This window comes from Pelophylax lessonae (assembly GCF_965119305.1).
Source record: "Pelophylax lessonae genome assembly, chromosome: 1".
NCBI lineage: Eukaryota > Metazoa > Chordata > Amphibia > Anura > Ranidae > Pelophylax > Pelophylax lessonae.
This window is the reverse complement of record NC_138768.1, coordinates 402,597,625-402,609,786: the sequence shown is the minus strand read 5'-3', so window position 1 is coordinate 402,609,786 and position 12,162 is coordinate 402,597,625. Positions and strand designations below refer to the sequence as shown.

At 38.4% G+C, this 12,162-nt stretch overlaps 1 pseudogene across 1 annotated transcript; it reads left to right on the top strand.

The window, feature by feature from the left end:
* The first annotated feature begins 11,048 nt into the window (after nt 1–11,048).
* LOC309566252 (large ribosomal subunit protein eL21-like) lies at nt 11,049–11,561 on the top strand (annotated as a pseudogene). The gene has a single exon. The product of its transcript is annotated as a large ribosomal subunit protein eL21-like (transcript).
* The last annotated feature ends 601 nt before the right edge of the window (nt 11,562–12,162 follow it).

Here is a 12,162-nt window from a genome sequence, read left to right as displayed (position 1 = left end):
ATTAAAAAAAAAATGCAACAACAAATTGGCCTGATTTTTTCACAAAATGTGCACACTTGTGGAATGGCGTCAAACCTTGGTACTTAAAAATTTCTATAGGCGACGCTTAAATTTTTCACAGGTAACCAGAAGAGGTCGTGGGCTAGAATTATTGCTGTCACTGTAATGGTCACGGCGATACCTCACATGTGTGGTTTGAACGCCGTTTACATATGTGGGCTCGACATAGGTATGTGTTCACTTCTGCGTGCGAGCATGCAGGGACGGGGGCGCTTTCCTTTTTTTTATTGCTTATTTTACTTTTTTTTTGTAATATTTTGACACTTTCCCTTTATTATTTTTTTTTTTAATCACTTTTATTTCTAATAAAAGGAATTTAACCTCCCTTCCAATATAAATTGGGCATGACAGGTTCTCTTTACAGTGAGATCTGGGGGGTCTATAAGTCCACACATCTCTCCTCTATGCTGGAAAGCCTAAAATCATAAAAAAAATGATCTCGGCTTCCCAGCCGAGGCAACGGCAGTGTTTACAACTGTCGAGGCCGGACGTGACATCATAACATCGCGCCCAGATTCTGAGGGTCATAGAGATGACCGGGGACCATCTGGTATGTCCCCTCCCACCGCCTATAAAAACAATCAAGCGGCTGAACAGCCGATATGATTTTTTTATGGTGCAGGGAATCACCGGCTGAAAAAGAAGATATCTGAATGATGCCTACAACTTCAAGTAATCTAAAACTCCTCTAGGTATCAATAAGTTATAGCATTCCCATCAAGGCATCACCAAACTATATAAATTATTTTCTCATGCAAGTTATAAATACCCCCAGCATCAGTAAATTATAACAAACTGCAAGCTAGCATTGAATCTAGTAATCCGTCAGTCTTTTCAGGCAGTAAAAAGTACAATATTGCCCCCTACAGGCAACAATATAATGCAATGATGCCTTATACACCCTTCTACAATAAAGCATCATTCCAAAGCCAGCAATTATTTGAACTCCCAGTATAAAACTGGACCCTCTTTTAATAATTTGTTGCCCCATATTAAACCAATAATTGGACTCCAAGCACTAAAATGAGTTTCTCAGCCAGGAATACATTAGATACAGAAAGCAACTAATTAGACTCTTAGCACTGGACCTTTTAACCAGGACAGACAGCAAATAAATCACAGAATCCAGAAGATGGGTTGGTGTAATAGCCAGAATGATAATACACACTGTCTACATTTGAACCTGTTCAGCTGCACCTCTTTAAAATTAAGATGAGCGACTGCATCTTTGCAGCCGTGCATTCCCATACATATACATGGGCTGTCTGCACACTGTGCATGGGGGCTTGAGCTACATAAACAAAGGGCCGATTCATGGTCTAGAGGCCTTAGCACTCATGTGAATGAGGCCAAACTATTCCAGTTCACCAAAAAGAGTTCTAATTTTCTTGCATGATATTTTCTGTTGTTGTTTTTTTTTTTGGCACTTAAGTTTTATTCTCAGTGAATGAGGCCACACTATTCCAGTTCACCAAAAATAATTCTAATTTTCTTGCATGATATTTTTTTTTGTTTTTGTTTTTTTGGCACTTAAGTTAAATTCTCAGCAAATGAGGCCACACTATTCCAGTTCAACAAAAATAATTCAAATTTTCTTGCATGATTTTTTTTTTTTTGTTTTTGTTTTCTTGGCACTTAAGTTTAATTCTCAATGAATGAGGCCACACTATTCTAGTTCACCAAAAATAATTCAGATTTTCTGGCATGAGTTTTTTTTATTTTTTGTTTTTTTGGCACTTAAGTTTAATTCTCAGTTTTGACCAGCAGAAAGAAGTATTCATATTTAGAAGAAGCTTATCCGCCCATTGTAGAATGGCAGACGTTTTACCAGATTATTATTCTTTTTTTTTTAAACAATGTGAAAAAAATTGTAACTCGATCTTTCTTTTTTTTCGGAAAAGGAATCTATGGTACATTGCTGCCATCATGTGCTCACATGGGAAATTACAGTGTGGCAATCAATAAAAGCATGAAGTTAACTTGATATAAAGGATGCATTTCTTGGGCTCATTTAAACAAAGAAACAAACAAACAAAAATATTACATACAAAAGTGTATCAGGTGTGTGTGCTACAATTATGTAGAAGAACCTCATGATGGAAATTATATAAAGAAATAAGACAGTAAACAGCAACTTTGCAAATGTGAAAATTCTGTTTTATAAGTATAGTGATGAGGCTCAGCTTTCCACTATTATATGTTTTAGTAGTAATAAGCATTCAGTTCTGTTCAAACCTAGGTTCTGATAGGACTTTGGCTGGTTGGAAACTCAGATTAAATTGGAACTTTAGGAACATTCAATGTGAATGGCTCTGCCCATTGCTTCCCATAATGCATTGCAAACAACTGCCATTGGCCAGTCTTGCACCTTACCAATGAAAGTTCTGTCCAAAGTCCAGGCCTGCACACTATAAGGGCCAATTCACATGAGTGTGCAGATCTGCATTTTAGCCCAGCTGTAAAACGCAGATCAATGGGAGGAAAAATAAACATTTCCAGTGTGCCCAATTCACGCCATAGTGTTGTGCATGCATGTCAACAGATTTCAAAATGTATGTCAATGTACATCAAAATGTATGTCAACGGACATCAGCATGTGTTCAAAAGCAATTAAAATGAATGGGAATGCATTTTCCATACATTTTAGTGCAATCAGTGTGAATTGGCCCTAAGAGGTCGCAGTCCCAATAGCCATTTGTCAGTTTGTGGGCGTTTAGTGTGACGAAAAACTGACAGTATCGCAGAGAGAGAGAGAGTTGGCAGTGTAGTGTGCTACAGCTTTACAGTGTTATATACAGAACTAAATTCAATGCCATACTGTATAGTGACACTGTAGCAATCACTATGATTTCATAAGACTTAGCAGTTCTTTTTTTTAGAAATACTTTTTATGTGTGTCAGTGGCATTTTCTCTTGCTGTGTTCCTGCTTGGGGGCATTTTTCTGTTTTATGTCCTTTTTTTCTAATAAACATATTGTGTACTTACAGTGGGGATCTAAAGTTTGAGCACCCTAGGTAAAATTGTATTAATGTGCATAAAGAAGCCAAGGAAAGATGGAAAAATCTCCAAAAGGCATCAAATTACAGATTAGACATTCTTATAATCTGTCAACAAAAGTTAGATTTTATTTTCATCATTTACACTTTCAAAATGACAGAAAACAAAAAAATGGTGTCTGCAAAAGTTTGGGCACCCTGCAGAGTTAATATCTTGTACTGTCCCCTTTGGCAAGTATCACAGCTTGTAAACGCTTTTTGTAGCCAGCCAAGAGTCTTTCAATTCTTGTTTGAGGTATCTTTGCCCATTCTTCCTTACAAAAGTCTTCCAGTTCTTTGAGATTTCTGGGCTGTCTGTCACGCATTGCTCTTTTAAGGTCTATCCATAGATTTTCAATTATGTTGAGGTCAGGAGATTGTGAAGGCCATGGCAAAACCTTCAGTTTTCGCCTCTTGATCTAATCCCCCGTGGATTTCGAGGTGTGTTTAGGATCATTATCCATTTGTAGAAGCCATCCTCTCTTTAACGTCAGCTTTTTCACAGATGGCATCAAGTTACCATCCAAAATTTGCTGCTATTTTATTGAATCCATTTTTCCTTCTACTCGTGAGATGTTCTCTGTGCCTCTGGCTGCAATACAACCCCAAAGCATGATTGATCCACCCCCATGCTTAACAGTTGGACAGAGGTTCTTTTCATTAAATTCTGTGCCCCTTCTTCTCCAAATGTACCTTTGCTCATTCCGGCCAAAAAGTTAAATTTTAACCTCATCGGTCCACAGAACTTGTTTCCAAAATGCATCAGGCTTGTCTATATGTTCATTTGCAGTTCAAATGTTGATTTTTGTGTTGAGGACATAGAAGAGGTTTTCTTCTGATGACTCTTCCATGAAGACCATATTTGTACAAGTATCTCTTTATAGTGGAATATTGTACCACAACTCCAGTGTCTGCCAGATCTTTCTGAAAGGAATCTTGCAGTCAAACGTGGGTTTTGAATTGTTTTTCTCACAATCCTGCGAGCTGTTCTGTCTGATATTTTTCTTGGTCTTCCAGATCTTGCTTTAACTTCCACTGTTCTTCCACTGTTCCTGATGACTGCCATTTCTTAATTACATTCCGAACAGAGGATATTGACATCTGAAAACGCTTTGCTATCTTCTTATAGTCTTCTCCAGCTTTGTGAGAGTCAACTATTTTCAGTTTCAGTTTTATAGACAACTGCTTAGAGGATCCCATGGTGCTGATTGTTGGGGCAAGGTCAGATGAGTCTGGGCATTTAAAACCGTTGAGATTGACATCACCTGGTCTTCCCAGATGATGATTGAGAACAATCCATGACACTGGCAGGTCTCAGCCTTGCAAAGGGGGCAGTGCATGCTAAAAATTCTGCAGGGTGCCCAAACATTTTTTTGTTTTCTGTAATTTTGAAAGTGTTAATGATTGAAATAAAATCTAACTTTTGTTGACATATTATAAGAATGTCTAATCTGTAATTTGATGCCTTTTGGAGATTTTTCCATCTTTCCTTGGCTTCTTTATGCACATTAATACACATTTTTACCTGGGGTGCCCAAACTTTTGATCCCCACTGTAAAGGGTAACTCCACTTTTGTTGATAAAAAAATGTCCCCTCTGGGTGATATATGTACAGAACATTGCAAGGGTTTAAACAAACTTTTTTGCAGATTCATAGCTTTTGTTACTCTGAAGAAATAGCTGTTTGTTTGTCTGTGTCCATGTACAAAATTAATGGGAATGGGAGTGATTTCATAATTATTTGTCAGCTGCTTCATTTGAAGGGTTCCAATGAGGAAAATTGCAGGGTTTGCATCCCTTTAAAAGTGATTTTCCTTTGGGAGTATCTTACCAAAAATGACATTTTGTTGCAGGGAATGCCTAAAATCTGACTTGTATCTTAGTGCAGACTTTTGGGGAAATCAGCGAGCCAATCACACAAGCTGGAAATTACTTTTCTGGAGGGGTTCTGTACACAATCTGTGTACAGAACAACTCCAGGTAGCCATATTGCATTGCATTTTACAGAAAATTGCAGAGCTGCAGATTGAAAAGGAAAGGTAATTTTTAACAACATTCAACTACAGTATGACTTGTGTAGCAATTGTATACATTATTTTTGTTTTATTTGCTGTTTTTTTTTTTCTATCCAAGAAAGTGCAGTTACCCTTTAATACTGCAGTCATTTAATGTATGCATTCCAAGCACTCTTTCTATACATTTCTAAGGATAGGGTAACTGCCCCTTCACCACGAGAATCAATTGAGGTAAACCTCTACATCTTTCCTTTTGGCTGAAACACTCCCATTTCAATGATTTTCTTTCCATCTATGACAAAGTGTTCACAATATTTCCCAGACTTTAGTTTCTTTTTACCTGTTCTAAGGCATAAAATATAAGGTGGTTGTGGACACATTCTTATTTTGGTGCAAAGTGTGCTCATACACTGTGGCTTTTCAGTCCCTTGTGGATCTTCTTTATACTGTATGTTCTTCTATTCTCACATGTAGCTTCCTTTGTGTCTTTCTCTCACATTGCAAAAGGCAACTGTATCCTAATTCATATAAAGCTAGTAGTGGCTGGCTGGTGAAGTTTTCAGATGGTGGAGCGCCAGACCCCGCTCCTCCTTTTTGACCCCTCCCACTTCTCAGAAGCCACACCCCTTATCTACTCCACCCATTCGGTTCCCTGTATTTTACTTGCTTGAACACATTCTCCCAATATATCCCATATTAAGTAGTCTCTTTTAGTACTAATATATCACATAATAGGCAGCAGGGGCCCTATTATGGGATATACTGTGAGAGACACCCTAAGGCAGTGATGGTGAACCTTGGCACCCCAGATGTTTTGGAACTACATTTCCCATGATGCTCATGCAATCTGCAGTGGGGTTGAGCATAATAGGAAATGTAGTTCTAAAACATCTGGGGTGCCAAGGTTCGCCATCACTGCCCTAAAGGGATATACTGAGAGACCCCCTATTATAGGATATATTGACTGAGAGTGAGAGAGGCCTCCCCTCCCCCATATGGGATATATACTGAGAGACCCTTATTATGGGATATACTGAGAGAACCCATATAATAAAATACTCTTTAAGGACTGCATAATCGGGAGCGGGGTGGATGCGAATAAAGAGGGCACAGATCGAACATGCAGGGAGAGAAGATAAATAAAGGAGATTCGGGGCTTTCAAATACATAGATGGCCAATCTCATAGAAGCTGAGCAGACAGAGCCAAGGGTAGAAGCAGCTGTCCCCGATCTGCAGTGCCAGCTGAACTCACATGTGTCTTGGCTCCCGGCCAATTCTGTCGCTTCACCTCCCAGGCCAATCCAATCTTAAGTCCAGCTTCTTGGTTGGCCAGGAGGAGGAGGAGCAGGAAGACAATAGTGAATGTTGATTCATTAATGTCACCAGTGGGTGGGCTCGGGGCACAGTGCACTGCTCCCTGAGCTCAACCTTTTTGAAGCCAATTAGAGCCTCAGGCTCTAATCATGTGCTTCTAAAAAAAAAACTCATAGAAATCCATGCATACGGTGCCCCACATGGCGATTAGGGGCCGGCGCATGGGGATCAGGGGGGCGGCGCCTCTGCACCCCTTATGGACCGCCCGCCACTGTATACAGCCATTTTGGTATTGCATTTAATGCACTTATTGTTTATTTGTACTATTGGTTTTAAATTTGGTGATATATCACATTATTGTTAAGGTTTTGCTCCTTGTTCCACATTTCCTGCAATAAAAAGCGCTTCATATTTCCAAACCAATTCTTTGGAATTCTTTCTTCATTGATAAACTCTTCTGAGATTTTTCTTCTTTGATCCTGTAACTCTTTACAGACTGCTGTCAAATTGTTCTCTTTTTTTTTCTCTGTAAATAAACTTTGGTTTCTCTTTTAGAATTCTACTTAACTCCACTTTTGTGGGGGAAAAAAAAACAGAAAAAAAAAGAAAAAACAATATAGCGTAAACAGTTGGGATCATATTGTAATCGAATGCTATTAAAAATTACCTTTCCTTTTCAATCTGCAGCTGTTATAATTTTCTGAAAATGCAGTATGGCTACCTGAAGGTGTTCTGTATACAGAATGTGTACTGACCACACCCCAGAAACATCATTTCCTGCAACAAAAATTTAATTTTTGGTGAGATACTGATAATTATGAAATTTCTCCCATTTGACCCAATAAGCACAGAGGCACAGAGGAACAAACAGTGATTTCTTCAGAAAAACAAAAGGTAGGAATCTGCAACAAAGTTTGTTAAAATCCCTGCAATGTACAGAGATCACCCAGAGGGAATGTTTTTTTTCTCAACAAAAGTGGAGTTAAGCTTTAAGGCTTCATCTGTTTGTTGGATATGCCAATTCCTTTCAATTGTTTTATTAAACTTTTGTGCCCCTTTGTTATAATATGTGATAAGTGGAACACTATCATTAAAGCGGAGTTCCGGGCACAAAATCGATCTTTTTTTTTTTTTAACCTTGTAATTGTAGAAAGAAATACTCACCTCAGTGTACTTCCTCCCTCTGAGCCGCTGCTCCGCCGTCACTTCCTGTCTTGCAATGATTCCTGGGAGCTGAACGTCATCGCTCCCAGGAATCAATGCGACGGCACCGGCCCCGCTCGTCACTTCCGCACCGGAAGTGACGAGAGGGGCCGGTGCAGGCGCATTCTGGGAGAAGAGGACGCGGAAGAAGACGCAGAAGAGGACCGCGCCGGCTTCAGCTGCCCACAAGAGAGATGGCAACGCTGTGGAAGAAATTTTATAAGTGAGTATTTCTTCTTGCAGGTAAGTGCGAACCGGGACAGATCAGAGGCTAGCCATTGTGGAATGTACTAGCCCTGACTATCCCGGGGGTATGTTCACTGAAAAATGTTTTCTGTGCCCAGAACTCAGCTTTAAAGCGGTAGTAAAATCCACTTTTCATTTTTACCTATAGGCAAGCTTAAAATAACGCTTCCCTGTAGGTAAAATGAACATCTCCTAAACGTGCACTGTTTAGGAGATATTCGTTTGTTTTGCAGGTAGTGACGTCACTGGCACATGAGCACTGCTCTGAAAAACATTCAAAATATAGGCTGTACAAGGCTTTATTACATTGTACTTGGTGCAGCTGATGGGCAGCTGGTAAAGCAGGGAGCCTCAAATAGAGTATCAAAGGGAAGGAGGAGAGAAAGAGAAAGAAGACAAGAGAGGCAGGGTGGGTAGGACAGCTACATGGTGGAGTTGAGGGCGCTGAGTTATTTACTTAGAATGGGTGCATAGATTTGGAGTTTTGGTTAAAGTGTTAGAACATGTTTGGTGTCTAGTGCCAGAATCATTTTTGGTAGGTAGACATTTTATCTACAAGTTTGGCAGAGATTGTCTCAAAAATACATTGTTTGTGTTAATCTAGTTTTCGCTTTCCTAATGCTAAGGAGGGTGTGACTTAAAGGATCAAAAATTTAAATGTATATTTAACAACTTTTTCAGTCTTGTGATTTACTAAAGGGTTTTGTGAAGGAGTTGGCCATATAGTTAGTAGACTATATTTGGTATTTCCAAGATACTGGGCAAGTCCACCAAATATGGATGAAGGTACCTGTTTCTAAACAGCCACAGAGCAAGTGGAAGGAAGAAGCAACGAAGATATTCAGCTGACTTGGTACATAATACCTGTGTGTTACACCTTGCAATTGGATTCCATAGGTAAGGCATTATGAGAGCAGGCCTTCCTAGACATTCAGATCTGTGCCCAGTCTTTCTCCACCAGTGAGGCGTTCAAACTGGATTCACATTTAGCTAGAACAGTAGGTCGAGATGCAAAGGTGTGGTTTTAAAGAGCTAAGTCATTTACTGAGATTGGGCAGGGGAGTGAAGATCAGCTTTGCATCTCATGAATAGAATATAAGAGGAAAGTGTGCAATGAGATAGTAGATAAATTACTGTAGGAAGTGTTTAATGTGTAGATATAAGAAAGATTCAGTGGTAGGCAAATTATGGGTCTCTTGGAGGGTCTGGAAAGATTAAGGACCAGTCAAAGTATGTAGGTATAGAAGCCCTAAGATGGCCCAGAGGTAGAAATTCCTGGGGAGGTGTAGCCAGGGTGGAAGGATGGGTTATTAAGAAAGTAGAGGAGTGGAAAAGGTTGAGCCTCTTAATTCCCACTTATAATTCAATGCAAAGGTCTAAATTGAACATCCTATCAGCTGCATTTTTAGGTTTTATTATGGACTGTCTGGGTGTTCCAAAAATATTTTTAAAGAAAAAGTTCACCTTTGGGAAAATTTTACATGTTCCACCAGTTTTTAGAGTGTAACGTCTTCCCACTCCTGCAGCCACTCAGCGATCCATTGCCTCTTTGTGACAGCAGTACAGGAGGAAAGTCCCTGTACCAGCTGTCACTTTTTGAAAAGAGCGCAGCTATGTTTGAAACTCTGTACTTTTAGACCTCAGTAAACGACCACGGTACTGTTGAGTGCTCTGGTAGTTCATTGATTCTTCCTGTCAGTGTAAAACAGCTTACATTGACAGTCTGAAAGACCCCTGCATGGCACCAGTGATCTGCTGATCACTGGTGCAATGCTTTCCAGGCTCCAAAAAGAAAAAAACAATTGTAAATGCACATTTTGTTTTTACCTGCAAAAAAATGTGCATTTATTCTTTTTTTTAGAAAGGTGAACTTACCCCTTAATGGCATCTCATATCATATCCAGACAGCTATACAATTGTCACTTTAGGGATGCCAAAAAAAGATATTTGCTCCCATTCTGGGTAATATGGTTTTTAATTACCACAGGCCCATACATGGATTTGCATATCTTAAGGCAAATTTACAACCTATTGACTATCTAATTTTCTGCAGATAAAAATTATCAATAAACAATAATTATTTTTGAAACAAATTCTACACATTTTATTATAAATTATCTTTTCATTCATGACCATATCAGGTTCTAAATAAATGTCTTAAGGCTTGCACTCCTTTCGCATGCTCAATAAATAAATATAAAGATTTCACATCACTTGTAATCAGGTAGTTGCCCTTTTATCATTCCACTTTATCTAGTTCTCCTAAAATAGGGCACTCTTTATCAAAATACTCTGAGACTCTCAAGTCTTTATAGATTTCCGGCAAAGTATATATATATATATATATATATATATATATATATATATATATATATATATATATATATATATATCTGGTATTTCAGGAATTTTATATCCAAGTGCATTTATGTTTGTTTATAACCCCATATTTTAAATTTCCTTTTGGGATCTCCCCCAATTTTCTCTTTATTGTCCATGTGTCTGCTGGCAGGGATTGATACATGTTACCATGGCTCAGCTGTTTTTTTGTATATACATTTGTGTATTTCTCTTTATCTGTTACTACAAGTGCATCTTCTTTACTTGCTTGCTTTATAAGTATTGTTTTGCCGTTCTCTAAACAGTTGGCTGCCCCTCTCTCTAATAATTGATGTTTTGATTTCTTCTTTTTATTTTCACCAATTTGTCCAAATCCCACAACAATATTCTTTAATATAGTCATCAATAGCATAGGAAGGATTAGGCAGGTAATTATTCCTCAAGGAAGTAAAATTAAAATTTGATTTATTCTATAGTTTATTCTCCTTGGTAATAGCCAACACTTCTTCAGAGTTAGTTTTCTTACAAATATATGACCATCCACATATGTTTGAAATGTAAAACCTGTAATAATGAGAATCATTTTTAACCCCTTTTCTAATACTTTCGTTTCATCTCGGATAATACCCTCTTGCGCAAATTATAGATAGAAGTTTTTTTTTTGTATGTTGTATTCCTTTCCTTTATAATTTCTTTTACTACCCTAACTTTCTAGCCCTTTTCCCTGTTGTTCCTTCCTATCTTATTCACCTTTCCCACTGCCTTCTGTGGCCTATATCTAAAAAAAGTATCCTTACGCTTTCTGCCAGACCTGCCATTTTGCAGTAGGGGAAATTGTTAGAGAAAAATGATGAACACAAGAGGCAAAAGGCGAGGAACCCGTTATATGTTCTCTAGACCCTTCCACAAGCATGGTCTGGTGCCGCTGTCAACTCAACCTATATGCGCATGTACAAGAAGGGTGATATTGTGAACATCAAGGGTACAAGCACAATCCAGAAAGGTATGCCACACAAGTGCTACCAAGGCAAGACTGGCCAGATCTACAATGTCACACAGCATGCTGTTGGAATAATTGTGAACAAACAAGTCAAGGACAAGATTCCTGCCAAAAGAATCAATGTCTGTGTAGAGCACATCCACCACTCAAAAAGTAGAAACAGTTTCCTGCAGCGTGTGAAGGAGAATGAGATGAAGAAATTTAAAGCTAAGGAGAAGGGCACCTGGGTGGAGCTAAAATGTCAGCCAGCCCAGCCAAGTGAAGCTCACTTTGTCCGAATATTTGGAAAGGAACCTGAGCTCATTGATCCAATTCCATATGAGTTCATGGCATAAAGTACTGCTATTAAAACCCAGTTTTCCCCAAAAAAAAGTATATTTCCTCTCTTTAAATTCCCTCTGTGTCAGGGATTCAAGTTTGTTTCTTTCCTGGAGCTTACTCCCTTCATCCCAGCCTCAGTTTTCCTATTTTTCATTATTCCATCTTCTCCAAGAGTCATTCTTTACACCACTGATTTTCCCATCCTCTATCATACCTATTTTGTTCCCTTCCCATATTTCTCCTGTTTTTTCCACTCTCTTCAACATCCACCTCTCTTTGCATAAAATCCACACTCTATCACCCCTGATGATGTGATCTTTTTCAATTTTTTTTCCTGGTAATTACTTATATTATAATTATTCCCCATTGTCATTTCGCTTTACTTCCCTTGATTTCACATCTTATTCCCTTATGCTCTTTGCTTTTCCTCTTCTTCTTCTCATCACTCCCAATATTTAATCATGCAACACTGTACCAAAATTCATTTTATATCATTTTTTGAGACAGATATTTTGGTGGTATTTAATAATCACAGTTTTTTTTTCATTCTTCACATTATAAAGAAAAACTGACCGAAAAATAAAGACACAATCGTTTTTCTTAATTTCTGTTAAAATAAAAATGCA